The sequence below is a fragment of the Halichoerus grypus genome, chromosome 2 (assembly GCF_964656455.1).
Source record: "Halichoerus grypus chromosome 2, mHalGry1.hap1.1, whole genome shotgun sequence".
Classification (NCBI taxonomy): Eukaryota; Metazoa; Chordata; class Mammalia; order Carnivora; family Phocidae; genus Halichoerus; species Halichoerus grypus.
This window is the reverse complement of record NC_135713.1, coordinates 17,710,216-17,726,491: the sequence shown is the minus strand read 5'-3', so window position 1 is coordinate 17,726,491 and position 16,276 is coordinate 17,710,216. Positions and strand designations below refer to the sequence as shown.

Below are 16,276 nucleotides of genomic sequence, written 5' to 3'. Positions count from 1 at the left end.
TTGTCCTTTGGCTTCAATTTCTTAACCTTGAGGCATTCATAGGCTTCATTTTTGGTTTGCTCACGTAGGCCACCATGGTATTAGAGCCACATCAGTCTAATGACCTCCTTGTTTAATTAATTTAACAAAGGTGTTACACCTTTTTTGTTAAATTTATTTCTAGCCATTTAATGAATACTTACAAGATAAATGATTTTTAAATTGCACTTTTTAATTCTTGTTGCAGGTCTATTGCAATGCAATTATCTAAACATTGTTCAGAAAGTTTCCTAAAATCTTTTATTAATTGTAAATTTTCAATGGATGATTTGATGGATGAAACTTTGAGCTTTTAGAGTAAAATACAGTCTCATCTCCAAATACTTTTGGGGTTCCTGTTTTATGAGCCTATCTCTGCTGTTTCTTGTTCTTATCTTTTTATCTTATTGAACTATGTAGGATATCCACTATGTTTTGTGATTTTAGACCAGAGCCCATTATATTTGTTGTAATTCAACCTTCAAGATTTCTTTGTCGTGTAAGTTGTGAGTTCTTTTCTGCAGGGGTTTATTGTCATCTGGAGGGTGTTATACACCCCAATCCACTTTAAATTCAAATTTTGATGTAAAGATTGATTTTGAATCAAATAATTTAAATGAATTCTTCAAACTCAAATGAGAGCCTGCCGTCAGTCACACATCCTCAGAGCAGATTTTTTTTTTTTTTATCTCCAGAACAAATATAAAGCATCTTTATTTCCTAGTTTAGTGAAGCCATTTTTTCCCCAAAGGTTTAGCCTTCCTGTACTCCATTTTCTGCAGTTTTCTCTAATTTGTCTCTAACTCTGCCACTTCAGAGCCTTCATTCACAGAACACTTGGGCTGCCAGCTTCTTAAAGGCTTAATTAATCTCTTGTCTACCCTACTCACTTACCTCCCCATACTTGTCCTCCAGCTTTGCTCTTCACTTAAAACACTTCTTTTACTTTCTTTCAGATTCATCCATTCATTTAAAAATGTGTTTGTTTCTGTGTGTATTATCATTTTGTTTTGTTTTTTTTTTTACTAACATGTTTGTATATTACAGTAAATTTTCTATTCCTCCATTTTATGGGAAATCATTAATGTTATTTTAAATGTTATGATACTATCAGTTACCTTAATTCAGACAGACCTATTTTTATCCTATTCTGTTCTTTTAATGATTTATCTTTTTTAATTTGGCCTATTAGTCTCTTTAAATGTATTGAGTGAAAATACTCTTGTCATTTGAAAACATCTCTTCATTTATTTCTTTAACACATTGTTTTTCTTTATATGTTCTTATTATTACTGATTCTTTCTCAGAGCTTTTCATGTATTTTGAATACAGAGATTTCAAATCAAGCCAAATATATATTTCAAAAGTCAATATGTTCTTTGAAACGTGGGTGATACTTCAGTGGTACATGATCTGAAGTTAGAATGCTGGTGATTATGATATCCATCATCATATTCATTATTCCATGGGTGTGGGGAAACATCAAGGTCCTGGAGAATGCCTATAGGAGAAAACCTGTCTTTTTCTTTCTTTCTTTCTTTCTTTTCTTTTTTTTTTTTTTGCATCAGTAACCAACCTTACACATCTGGTTTTCTATTTAATTGGGCCTCCTTCCTCAGTAATAACTGTATCAGGAGAGAACCTGGCCACCAGCAGATGTCCCATTGGTTTGGCTGTGGTTTATTGGTGGACCTCACAGTGTTTTGAAAGTTCTGGAAACAAAGCCTTTAAAGAATTTCTAAGTGCAGTACTCCACAGATGCACCTCAGTTCTTCAATCTTTTAATTTGTAAGATATTAGTGGGATTTTATCAGAGTATTCTACCTGTTTTTTATCATAACATTTTTTGGGAAGATAATTATTACAAGTATCTTAGGCTTATTTGTAAAATAGACACATCTCATATTTTGGCAGAGATTTGTCTCTATCCCTTTCATTACTATCCAGCATGATATAAGTTTTACCTCTTTTTAAATTGTTTTTTTTCATTTTGGTAGGGGCATTGGAAATAAAACATAGGTCTATGCCCAAGTTCCAATTTTTGCAGTGAGTCCTGTTACCCAACGTTTGGTAACTACTTGTCCTCAGCTGATATTAGTTCTAGGTTTTCTTACCTTAGCTGAAATGGCCTCATGAACTGTGCTCTTATAGACCCCTGGGTCTTTTTGAAGCGCATGTCCTACCTGTTTTTTTTTTTTCACACTTCCCTCAGCTTATGTTTTCCTGGTGTCATTTATTTTCATTGCTGTATATCTTGGTCACTACCCTGCAGTGAAGTAGGCTAGCGACTGATAAGGGGATTTATCTTTATGCCAGAAGCAGGTAGAAGAACACATCTCCTCATTACCAGTAAAATGGGTATATGGTCTTATTGCTTTGTCACCTAAGAGCGTTTACTAAGTACATTTCTCCTGCCTCTAGTGTTCTCCCTTTTTCTTAAAATGCATGGTACTGCCCTACTGTGTTTTCAAATATTTATGTACTCATAACTCATCTTAGTAACACTGATCTGTTTTTGTGATTGTTCCTCTTGACTAAGTTAGATATATTATTCTTAATTGTGATGATGATATAATAAAGAAAACTTTACTTGCCTTATCTAACATCATACAAACCTTATAAGTTCAATATTTCTTTGACTACTGAAATTCTTATGTTATCTACACTCTAAACTTAGTCTCAAATTGCAAATACCTTCCACAGTCGCTAACATAGCTTCCTTTTGTTTGTGAAGTTCAATTTTGAATACATTAATTTTAATTAAAAGTTGTCCTTATTTTGCTTTGTGCTCTTAACACTTTTGTTTAAAGAAGGTTTTTATTCCTATTTCATAAAAATATGTTCCATATTTTCTTTTATATTTTTTTTTTTAAAGATTTTATTTATTTATTTATTAGAGAGCGAGCGAGAGAGAAACAGCATGAGAGGGGGGAGGGTCAGAGGGAGAAGCAGGCTCCCCGCCGAGCCGGGAGCCCGATGTGGGGCTCGATCCCAGGACTCCGGGATCATGACCTGAGCCGAAGGCAGTCGCTCAACCGACTGAGCCACCCAGGCGCCCTTTTCTTTTATATTTTTAAGCTTTTATTTCCCTACACACCTGAAAGTTATTTTTGTGTATGATCTGATAAAAGAAACAATTTTTCTTTCTTCCTTTAACTCTGAAAACTTTAAATGTATTATATATCTTTTCCAAAATGTTCTATTATTTCCAGTTCTTCAGAAACAAATTTTCCATTTCATCGCTTCAGCTGGTGTTCATTCATGTGTTTTGCTTTCTTTTACTATTTTTTTCCCTACTATGGGAGTCTCATGCCTTAGATTATGAAAGAATACCTTAAAGACATTTTTGTGTTTGCTCAGCTGAGACTCTGATGGTTTCACCAGTGCCATAATAATTTGGGTTGGAGTCCCCATTCCATACATGTGTCTGGACCTCACATACACACGAAGTCCATGCTTACCATCTGCTTTCTCAATGATGACCTCTCTCTGTCATTCCTGGTTAGCAACTAGTATTGGTGCAGCTACACAGAGCTGATGTGCAGAAGTTTTTCTAATTCCCATTCCATAGATGGGGCAACCCTTTTTAATACCTATTGCATACAAGTGTCTCATTCCTAGTTCCTTTAGTTCATATGGCCTGAGGTCTGGATACCCTTAACAGGGCTGGGAATTTAAACCTCACTGAAGCCATTCATGCTTTTATTCGTCTTGGATAATTTCCCGACTCATTATCCTCTTACTTTATTGCCAGTTCCTTTCTTCTGTCAAGTTTCCTTAAAAATTGACTAGGCATAAGATATTTGTACCAGTAGTAATAATTTATGAATGCAGTGTACATTAGAATTTATAAAGTGTTCCCTTTAAAATTTGCCTAAAGGTTTACTTAATTAGGATTTTTCTAAAGATTGTTGGAGTCATAATTCTGAAACTTCAGTCCTGTAACTTTATTCACTGAAGCACAATATAGTTGTAGGTTATCAATGGTCCTAGTCTACAAGGAAGAGAAAGAATCAATTTAAGTTACATTATTAAATAATATCTATCTATATCTCTAAGCAAGTTAAAATTATGTCTGTCCTGGGATGCCTGGGTGGCTCAGTCGGTTAACCATCTGCCTTCAGCTCAGGTCATGATCCCAGGGTCCTGGGATTGAGTCGTGCATCGGGCTCCTTGCTCAGGAGGGAGCCTGCTTCTCCCCGTGCCTGCCATTCCCCCTGCTTGTGCGTGCGCTCTCTCTCTCTCCCTGATAAATAAATAAATAAAATCTAAATAAAGAAATAAATAATTAATTAAATTATGTCTGTCCTATATTGTCTTAAACAATATTTTAAAATTCTTTCATTGTGTTTGATTATATTTCTAGTACTATCAGGGCTATACACACTGTCTTATGTGAAATAGACTCATGAGGAAATTGTTTTATTCTAGTAATGTTTTCTCCTCTATGGAAGGAGATAGGAAGGTGGTCTGTGGTAGGCTGAAAAATAACCTCACAAAATATAACCATGTCCTAATTCAGGAAACCTATAAATTTCACCTTATATGGAAATAAAAGGTCTTTGTGGATGTGATTAAGTTAAGGATATTGAGATCCGGAGGTTATCCTGGATTACTTAGGTGGGCCCAAATAACAATCCCATACAGATCTTCCTGGGCAACATTTTAATGAACCCATTACAATTTGAAAATATCTTAAGTCAAAAATTCATTTAATACCCTAACCTACAAAACATCATAGCGTAGCCTAGCCTATCTTAAACACACTCAGAACCTTCCATTAGCCTACAGTTGGGCTAAATCCTCTAACACCAAGCCTATTTTTTAATAAAGTGTTGAATCTCTCATGTAACTACTGAATACTGTGCTGAAAGCGAAAAATACAATGGCTGTGTGGTGCAGAATGATGGCCAGCGTATCATCTGTTCACCCTCATGACTGGATGCCTGACCGGGACCTGCATTTGCAGCCATTGCCCAGCATCATGAGACGATCCTACACATCTTGTCCAAGAAAATACCAAAATTCGGAATTCAAAATACGGTTTCCACTGAATGTGTATCACTTTCACACCATCATAAAGTAAAAAAATCATAAGTTGAACTGTCCTAAGTCACAGACCATCTATAAATAGCCTACTTAAAAACAAACAAATGAAAAAACAGTGAGCTTTTTGGGAGCATCTGGCTGGCTCCGTTGGGAGAGCATGCAACTCTTGATCTTGGTCTTATGAGTTCGAGCCCCACTTTGGGTGTAGAGATTATTTAAATAAATAAATATATTTAAAAAAAAAATATGAAACATGGGCATGGTAATAGGATGTACTAGCAGAAGAAAATATATTAGTTCTTATTAAATAATATACATTTCCACATACTCTTTTTATTGTTTTAGTGTATGACACTTGACTAAAAGATCAGAGAGCTATGGCTGTGTGCACATGGTGTTAAAGGCTATTTTTTTTTTTAAGTATGATGAACTTCAGTAAGACTAAGTGACAATAAATGTTCATGGAGTGTCTTAAAATTTCTTCAGGGTGCCTGGGTGGCTCAGTCTTTTAAGTGTCTGCCTTCGGCTCAGGTCACGATCCTGGAGTCCCAGGATTGAGTCCCACGTTGGTCTCCCTGCTCAGCGGAGCATCTGCTTCTCCCTCTGCCCTTCCCCCTTCTCAGGTTCTCTCTCTCTCTCTCTCCCCCAAATAAGTAAATAAAATCTTAAAAAAAAAAAAAAAAGGCCTAGAATCAGACACCAGACATGTATTTTCTAACTTGTGTGAGCATCTTTTTTCGAGTCATTCCTGGTATATTACCCAGATAGGAACATTTCCAACAGAAACATAAGACGCATTTTCAATACTATACTCTGTTAACCTAAGACACTATTTATTTGAGAAATATTATGTGATTAGGGTCAGAGATATCAGTATAATATAATGTTTTCCTTAAGACAAACTTTTATGAATATATGTGTATACGTACCAATATTAATACATATATTTCCCAGTTCAGCCCACAGAAAAGGCTTAGAAACAATGGCCGCCCCATAGCAACAAGCATACTCAGTGTCCAGATACTGGTTTCTAAATCATTCACCAGTACAAGGGACTAGGATCCCTGGAAATATTGCTGAGTCTAGGGCTGAGGCAAGAAATATATAAGATTAGCATGAATTTGCTCTGAGTGCGAGAATATAAGGAACTGCTCAATCAACAAATTTATATGCTATGTCAAAAGGTCACAAAAGCAAGTGAAAGAGTTCATAAAGGCCCACATTGGAACAATTTGAGCACCAAAATAAATGGTGCAGTATTGGATTATAACACAAAGTACAAAATAAATATCCATGAATTCACACTGATGTACACAAATTTCTAATGAATTAATGAATGATTGAATACACAAACAAGCAAACCAACTGGGAGAACAGAAAAATCTTTCTTGCAGAAGAATTCCGAATAAACCTTGCAGATATTTTCCCCTCAAGGAGGTGGAACTTAATTCCCTGCCCCTGAGTGTGGTCTGTGTTTGTCGACTTGCTTCCAGAAGCACACTATGGAAAGGAAGAACAGAAGTCAAGCTGGTGTCATGCATCCTCAATGTGAAGTTATGAGAATGACACAACCTATATGGTCTTCCTCCCAAACCCAGTCTAATGAGAATAATTAGACATCCATCCCCCTGGTCTAGTTATGAGAAACAAAATCAGGCAAATTCCAATTGAGAGACATTCTGTAAATGTCTGATCATTACTCTTCAAAACACTCAAGGTCATCAAAAACAAGGAAAATCTGAGAGACTATCACTTTCCAGAGAAGGCTGAGGAGACATAAAGGCTAAAATCAATATGATATCCAGAACAGAAAAAGGACATTGGGAGAAAAACTCATGAAATCAGAATGTATCAATATTCGATCATTTGAGTCCATATACCACAATGTATCAAAAGTTATGACAAATCATTGTAATATAAAATGCTAACAACAGAAGAAATTGGATGTGGGGTTTATGAGAACTCTGAAAAATCTTTGCAGCTTTTATTTTTTTAAGATTTTATTTATTCATTTGAGACAGAGAGATAGAGAGAGAGAGCATAGCAGGGGAGAGGCAGAGGGAGAGGGAGAAGCAGACTTCCTGCTGAGCGAGGAGCCCGACGTGGGACTCGACCCCAGGACCCTCGGCTCATGACCTGAGCCAAAGGCTGATGCTTAACCATCTGAGCCACCCAGGCCCCTCAATCTTTGCAGCTTTTTTTTTTTTTTTTTTTTTTAAGATTTTATTTATTTATTTGACAGAGAGAGACACAGCGAGAGAGGGAACACAAGCAGGGGGAGTGGGAGAGGGAGAAGCAGGCTTCCTGCTGAGCAGGGAGCCCGATGCGGGGCTCGATCCCAGGACCCTGGGATCATGACCTGAGCCGAAGGCAGACGCTTAACGACTGAGCCACCCAGGCGCCCCATCTTTGCAGCTTTTAAGTAAATGTGAAATACTCTAAAATAAATATATATTATAAAATTTTTTTTGACATTACAACTTTATGTATGTTTGTTTTTCCAGCTCTGTTTGACTCTATTTGGGAATACAGTCCATTTGGAACTCAATAGATTGTTGGAGTTTTAAAGGATGCCAGCCTTGTCAAAGGTAGGTGACATTTAACTATCATTAACACATATCTTTCAACCTCTTAATAAATAATTCAAAATTCAAACTCTTTTAAAAACTTTACTTTTAAAAAATTATTTATGAGAAATAAAAATATTCAGATGTTTATATACTTACAGGCAGTTGGCATAAACATGACGCGACCATAAAACTTAAGTAATCATTTCTTTTAGCAAGAATTCTGTTTAAGCTTCTTCACTGAATTTTTCTCACACTGTTTCAATTTACATTCAGATTTGAGAAAACCTAGTGGCTATGTGCCTCCTTAAGAACAGAAATTTATTTTCTCCTTTTATATTTTTATGACACATTGCCTACTCCCTCATAATTAGTGGATATTCCTTTTGTTCAACTGAGTATGTCTCATTTCAAAGACAAACTTCAGATGAAGCTCTGACACAGGAAACAAAGAGACACTGTCTCAAATTTTCTTGTCTTTATTAATATTAATTCGGCAGGGTCTAGCTCAGTTGTTTCTTGGGCAGGTAGTTGTAGGCTGCTTTTCCATCGCTGATGGCAGGAATCTGAACTCTGAGATTTAGACCCTTATAGTTAACTTCTGGAGACAATAATTAAAGCACTGCCTTGACACTCCTTGCTTGGTAATTGTAGCATCTGTTCTTAGGCTCTAGTCAAAACAAGCTTCATATTCTCAGTTCTCAATCAGTGATCAGTTAAGATTAACCATTGATATAATAGCTCAGAAAGAAAAAGTTAAAGAGATAAGGCAAATGTAATTAAACTAAAGTGGCTTTATGGATCTTGCTGTGATATTTATTCAACTCTCTGCATACTCATATTTAATAAATGAGAAACTAAACCATTTCTTTTTGTTTTTAGCTTTTCTTTGATGAGATACATTTACTCAAAAAATATTACAATTTAATCTAGTTTTATAACATAATCAATTAATTTCAAGTATCAGATTTGAGTAAAATCCATACAGATTTTAGATATAATTTTTCACGATTAAAAGTTTGAAATGAAATTAACCATTTGATATCAAATACTAATTCTTTTGTCATCCATTTTATCTTTCAATTTGTTATCATCAATATGCAGAATTTCCATATGGAAAAATTTTACTTTTACCTTGTAAAATCTTCACATTTTTGTAGAAAATTTGGATACTTTTAATAAAAAATTTCTGATCTCGGATAATTTTGGATTAGGGGTTTCATTCCAGATCTTATACTCAGATTAATATGTGAGAGAGCTTCATACTTCAGAATTAATTCCTGTAACCAGCAACTTGTCCTTTTTACAAAACCATGATTTCAGCAACCTAAATATTATCTACGATACAAGTATGAGTAATCAAAAATTAATACTACACGATACTAATTATTAATGCACGATTTTACATCTTTTCCTTTAAAGCTTAATGAAGCATTAAAACATCCAAAGATCCAAATAAAAAGGAAGCACACTCTTCTCAAATGTCCTTTGGTTCTCTCTGTGCTATAATCAAAGTTAAAAGGACTATATAGAAATTTGATCATCATTTTATTTAAGAATAGTTTAAACATAGTAACTTGAGAAAGGATAAACTTAAAGTAGTGAGAATGTTCACTTTTTTCAATGAGGAAATAATTCAAATGAATGCAGAAAACATTTGTAGAGAATTGCTTGAAATTGTTCTCCTTTTAATGTAAGGGTTTTCATAAACTTCAAGTAAGAAAAAAGACCTGAAAGCAGTCTCTATGGTATGATATCCAGGAGAGTGGATGAAGAGAGTGATATCCAAGAATATTGAAGGTATAGGTTTCAAGCTAAACTTAGTATTAAAATATTTGTCTTTCATTAATTCAATTTTGAATAGAGTAATGCCCTTGGGGCCGGTTTAAAAATCCTATCATCTTCTTTCATAAATACTTTTTTGAACATTCAAAGAAAGAGCAATCAATTTCTCCTCCAAAATTTCACAAAATTTAGTGTTTGTCCTGTTATTTGTCACTTACATTCATGATTGCCTAACGAGTAATTAGAACAACTTATTATAAATCTTTTGAAAATGAAAAACAAGATGAAAGAAATCATTCTTTTTTTCCTACAGTCAGACAGCACTCTTTGATTATTTATAGAATACTTTTATGTTCCAATATGAAAAATGATATGGTTGCAAAGAAGCTGGGATAGGATTTCTTCTGTATGTTATGGTGGAAAGGGGAGGGAAAATATAGAAACGATGTATTTGAACTGGACTTTAAAGATAAGTGACTACAAATATGTAAAGGAAAGGGGATAGATGTATATAAGGCATGAAGGTATGTAATAATTCATGTGTGGTGAATTTTAAGCCATTTGGACAGTTAGGAAATTCAGTGAATATCAGGTATGAGGACAGTTGGTAGATAAATCTAGAAGAGTGGGTCCAGTAGATGAAGAACCTTGAATGAAATTTGAAAACATACCTGGGCTGTGGGATTTATGTTTTAGAACATATGGAGCTATGTTTGTTGTTGCTATTTATTTTTTAATGTAGAGAAATAAACCGATCAGGGTGTGTGTATGTGCATGTGTGTGTGTATGTGTGTGTTTAAGAAAATAATTGCCGGCAATGTATTGGGGGATTATATATATATGTATATTTGCCCAATCTTTAGGAAGTACCAGTTTCATCTTATTTGTGTCTAGATCCTATAATTTCTTAGCCAATTACCTGTATGTAATCACTATGCAAAAGGCATTTGTTTATTTAGAGATATATTTAGTTTAAGGTTTTAACTAAATCACATTCTTCAGGATTCCTTTAATACTTCATTTCATGAGGCCAAAGAAGCAAAGTGTGGTCACAAAAGGAAGGTTTTGGAAATGAATACAGAGACTGACACAGAGGTAAACAAATATAAGATCTGTCTTAAAAAAAAAAAAGTCTTTAGGGCATTGGTATGAATATCAGGTCCTGACACTCAGGGAACCATGCCTCTCAGCAGTGATGAGGTGAAAAGGAAACTGATGGAAACACAAAGGGAGCAACAGATCTGCTCAGCCAGGGGTGGATTTGAGCATTTCTGGTTTTAGTACTCACAATATCCTGCTGAGTTGACAATAGGGTTCAAAAAATGAATTGCAGAGCCATCTGTTTAAAAAAAGAAAAGTAGTTTGTAAGGTATTACTACAAATCATTTTGTAAATTATGTTAGTGAGGTTTTCCCCTGATGGGTTATTGTTTGCGCTGCAATTAGCACATTTGAAAAAAAAAAAGATAAATGCTGGGATATTTCTAATTTTAGGTAACTGTCAAAGGATAGTCATTTGAGACATGCCTGTTAGGATTTCACAATTGACTTGTCATTGGGAATTATGAGTCATCATCTGCACAAAATAATAAGCAGAGAAAAGAAAGGAAAATACAGAGGGAGCTGACTATTTCTTCTTAGACTCTGCTAGACTTCTTATACAGAAGAAAGAATTGTTCCAATTACTCGATCGCTGCAGGTTCCCAGGATTATTAAAACAAGTTTATTATAAGCGATAACAGTAGAAGAAAAAATCTAAAAGAGGTACTTCGATCTTCCATGAATTTTCCTTTATGTAGTTTTTTTTATTTCTTTGTCAGTATTTCGTTCAAAGAACCATAGACCACAGATGCTCTTAAAATCTTGCACACAAGAGACTGAAGGGACACTTAATATGTGTCTTTATTGCATGGCACATTTCTTAGTTAATTTTAAAGGTCATCTTCCTTCTGGGAACCTAAAGATGGTGTTCTTAAAGAAAGAAGAAAGATAAATAAATGGAAAGTTGTTTTTTTTTTTTTTTTTTTCCTAGCTTTAAAGTAATCCTGTTTATATGTCGTACTGCATTGATGTTATGTGACAGGTCATAATCCAGGTCATTGTGCTATCATTCAGGTTCGCTTAACATTTCTTTAGGATGTAAGCAAGTAAAACTGTACGTAGTCTTTGTTCTAATAAAAAAAAAAAAAAATCCTGCAGGAGAGATGAAGAGAGTGCTTCGTTCTGGTCTATGGGACGACAATCCATAATTTACTTTGCAGATGTCTGTAACTGAGGCAACAGCCAGAACAACCACACAGTGGTAGCTGCTCCGGGGAAGGGATACCAAGAGGCTCATAAATCATAGTAAGGATTAAAAGCAATGAGCATTCATCTTCTTAACCTCATAAAGGCAATATTGGAAATCCAAGGATGAGAACATACAGAGCATGGAATCTTTGTTCAGGGATAAATGGTGTCAGAGTTTTTAAGGCTTCTCTCAATTAGCACTGCCCTGCAGTTGATTTTAAAAAGCCTCTTTCTATGTCAAAATAAGTGATAAGATATATTTCTAGGGCATATGAGAAATGGAGTCACCTTATATAGAAATGTTAATCATTTTCTTAGATTGAAACATGTTTCTTCTTGGACGGCAGATGGAAAGTAACCTTAAATACCTAATCTGAAAAAATATCTATCTAATCTAATCCAATCTGAAAAGACTTCATTATTTAGCTAAACATTTTTAAATAGTGAAATGTCATGAGAAAATTCTAACTTCACAATAGTCAAATGAAGGAGATACAGACAGCTGGGTCTCTCCTGTAACATTTAGTAAACAAATGGCCTGTTACTAATTGTTTATATTTGAGAAATTACTCTAATCAAAGGTCTTTGGATGCAGATGAGTGAATCGTACACGGTGAGAAGTTTCATTTTTTTTTGTTGAGGATAAACACTTATAAAATTTTAAAGCTTTTGAAAAATACCAATTTGTTAATTTTTTCAGCATTGTCTAAATCAGTTCATGATACAGCTGAACTTGGCCACTTTATGAAAGCACAAGGAAAGAGCACAGAATAACAAAATCACTTATTCAAGGATAATTATGAGCTTATTAAGGAGACACAAATAGATTATTCCAGTTTCTGATTCCCTGGTTTAATATCAAATATCCCTTGGCAATGATTTTTTTAATGTAGCCGATACTTAATTATCTATTTCAGTTAAGGGGAGCTATGGTGTGACTAATTCAGAGTGGCGGATAATTAAAAATATATATTTATGTTTGGCATTGAAACATATTTTGTGTTTATATTTGAACATGATTTCATCTGACATTTTAGAAAGTCTCAACTGCCCTTCTTTGAAAACAATCAGAGTAACATAGCAGACATTTTAATTTGGGCTGCTTCTGCACTGAGTGTACCATATTCTACACCCCGTGCTTGGGACAAATAACCTTTCTTTGCATTTGGCAGGCACTATGACACTACTCCAATTTAGTTCAAATTATCTTCTTAGCTACCAATTTTCCTTCCTCTGGAATGGTGATTCAGTACCATATGCTTTGATACAAGCTTGTATGATGATTTTTGAGTCAAACAGCTTTGTTGTATCCTGTACCATTGCTTGGTTGTTCCTTTATCTGTTTTGTAACAACACTGCCCCGTCTATTTCATTAACAGTTCAAGAGAAGGAGGGTACAGAACTTTGGGATTCGGTGAGGCTTCTCTCCCACATAAACTAACACTGATACAAAATGTATGGTGGATACTTATTGTATATTGTTGGACTAAAAATAGACCAAATCATTTTTGACTTCATAATGCTACCTGCTATTTAACCACAAAATCGTGGGTCCCAGAATCTGCTAAAAAAAAAAGAAAAGGCTATCAGAAAGCAAATATTTGCCCCTATGTCTACATATCTGGATTATTTTCTTAAATAATTATTAAATGGGGAAAATAGATTGGAGAGAAATGATAGTATATGTTAAATAGATCTCAGTAGCATTTTAAAATGTTGTTTTTTTTTTTATTATGTTATGTTAATCACCATACATCATTAGTTTTTGATGTAGTGTTCCATGATTCATTGTTTGCGTATAACACCCAGTGCTCCATTCAGTACATGCCCTCTTTAATACCCATCACCAGGCTAATCCATCCCCTCACCCCCCTCCTCTCTAGAACCCATAGTTTGTTTCTCAGAGTCCATAGTCTCTCATGGTTTGCCTCCCCCTCCGATTTCCTACCCTTCATTTTTCCCTTCATGCTATCTTCTTCTTCTTCTTTTTTTTTTTAAACATATAATGTATTATTTATTTCAGAGGTACAGGTCATTTTATATTTCTAAGGCCTCAGTAAAATGGGTGACATAAGACAAAAACTAATTCACTTTAAAAATTAGTAACCACGTTGGTGCTTACATTCTAGTAAAGAGAAGGAAAAAACAAGTAATTAAATTATATAATTTTTAGTTTATATTAAAATTATAGATAAATCTGTTTATAAAATTCATAAATGTTATGTAGAAAATAAGCCAGGATGAGGGATAGGAAGTTTCTGTGTTGTAGAGGAAAAGAGACATAGTATTTTGCTAATTTTAAACACATATTTAGAGGTCTTCCCAATAAAATAACATTTGAAAAGACTTGAACTCCTTCAAGTCTTTTCACAGAGCAAGCCATGAAGTTACACACACACAAGTAGATGATGTACATATGTCAGAAATAGTTGTTCATCTTAAGACATTTCACTAAATGATTGATGAAGTAATTAGTAGAACAATGCAATAACTAACTTCAGAAATACAAGGGAAACAAAGTTTAGGAAAACAATCACTAAGGATATATTGAAAATTATGGAAAAAAAAAAAAGCCCACAGAAACTGAGTATAAATCTTTTAAACTTTTGCAATGGAAATTAGCTGGCTTGAAATGGAAAGAACCCATGGATTTCTGGCCTCAAAGAAATACAGAAGAAGGAGAGTATTCCTCTCCCTCCAAATCCCAGGACAAAACAAAGAAAGGCAGAATCTATTTATTAAAAACCACAGGCCAGACACTGTTCTAAGCATTTACAAATAGTATATAGAAATACTAACTCACATAATCCTTATAACAGTCCTCTGGGATGACACTATTCTTTGATTTATTTTATCCTATATTATAGATAAAGGAAATGAAGCTTGGAGAAGTTAAATAACTTGGCCAAGTTCATACTACTAGTAAATGGCTATGCCGGATTCCAGTCTAGACAATCTAGCAAGAAGTCTATCCTTGTAACATCTACAATTTGGTGCCACATCTAAGACCTTTATCTACCGGCACCTTAAGCTATCTAGGTGACCCAACAGGGCCCAGTGGAGTAGATACTACTTTGTTAATCATATGGTTAAATTATGCATTTCATTCTATTTTGATGACTTAAAAATTTGTTTTTTGACTCTGAGCTTACATGCTCTGGGAAAAGTGATGAAACATAATGTAGATTTATTTTGAACTGTGTCACTTGGTTATAATCTTTCTTTGGTAATTTGATGTGTGTATGACAAATGTTTTTTATGACTTTTGAACCATGAACCACAAACATGTCTTTATTTGCTTTCAAATAGCATAGAAATCCCAAATGGTTTAAAGACAAACTGCTATTACACCTAAGTAATCTGCATGTCCCCCATTATTTTAGCGCATGGTTGGCTGTAATAGGTTCTATAAGAGTGGTGCCCACTAAGGGGCTCTTACAAGAAAGTGAGAAGGCCACACCATTGAAAGTTTACCAAGGCTATAGGATCAGGAGAAGTTGCAGAAGTCCTAAGAGTGGTTTTGGAATAAAATAAAAAGCCATAAGGAAACTCAAAGAAGTAGTAAGTGTCAATGAAATTCAGTGTTGCCCAATGGGCTGCATATAAAGATACAAGGGATATGATTAAGAAATGATGATGGAGGTTTTCTGACCACAGAAAATGAAACACTGCTAGACTTCTAGAACTGCCAAAAATGGTTGGATCCCAACTTAATTGCTTGGGTACTCTAAAGTCTCTATAAGAGCCAGAGCATGACAACAGTGGAAATTAGAAATTAGTATTTCAGATATCTTCCCACCTAAGCACCATAGCTAAATATTGAGATTTTTTTATAGGGTTAGAAGTCATGCTGTGTCCTTTTTATAAACCAGTCAGATCGTTCCATCAGATTTATGACAGATACAAATATAACCTTTCCTATGTTCTTACCTTGCTCAGATTTTCCAAGAACTATATCTTTGTGATATCCAAAGATGAGGTAATCAGTTTACTTTGAGGCTTCTCATAAGATAGTTCCATTAATAGGATATACAGTAATTCTGTTTGAAAAGCCCTTGTACCTGCATCTGATTACCTATATTATCAAAAGTGTGTCTTTTAACTTCATCTATCTACGCTTAAACAATGGTCATTTATTAATGTTATATATTATTATAAGAGGATGCATTATTTATGAATAGTGTTAGCCAGTACCCCCAGATGGTAAGAAGGCATGTGTCCTAAGCATTCTTTTCATAACTGCATGGAATGCAGTTTCACCCATTATATTTGCAATAAGACTTAAATATGTAATGACAGTGTTATGTCTGTTTTCAGAACTGATATGACATTTCTTGTAAGCAGACTTTCCCTCAGTTTAAAATTTCATGAGGTCCCAAAACTTAAGCAGTGTGTGAAAATACCTATCAGTCTCTTTGGGGTATTGTTCATTCAGTCTTTCATATCCCTCCCTGGGCTTCCCTTTAAGATAAAAGGGGCTCATGTGATCTTGTAGAGTTGGGAGCAAGAGGGCTTCTTGGAAGAGTGATGATCCTGGATTGTGCTAGAACTGACATCTGCTGAGTTATG

General features: G+C 34.6%; 1 protein-coding gene across 1 annotated transcript in view; it reads left to right on the top strand.

Annotated features, from left to right (window-relative positions):
- The window catches only part of CDH12 (cadherin 12), a 986,307-nt gene that overhangs the window by 329,882 nt on the left and 640,149 nt on the right, over positions 1–16,276 (top strand). The window contains exon 2 of the mRNA XM_078066589.1: positions 7,572–7,655. The gene's annotated coding sequence lies outside the window, so the exon portion shown is untranslated. The remainder of the gene's footprint in view (positions 1–7,571; positions 7,656–16,276) is intronic.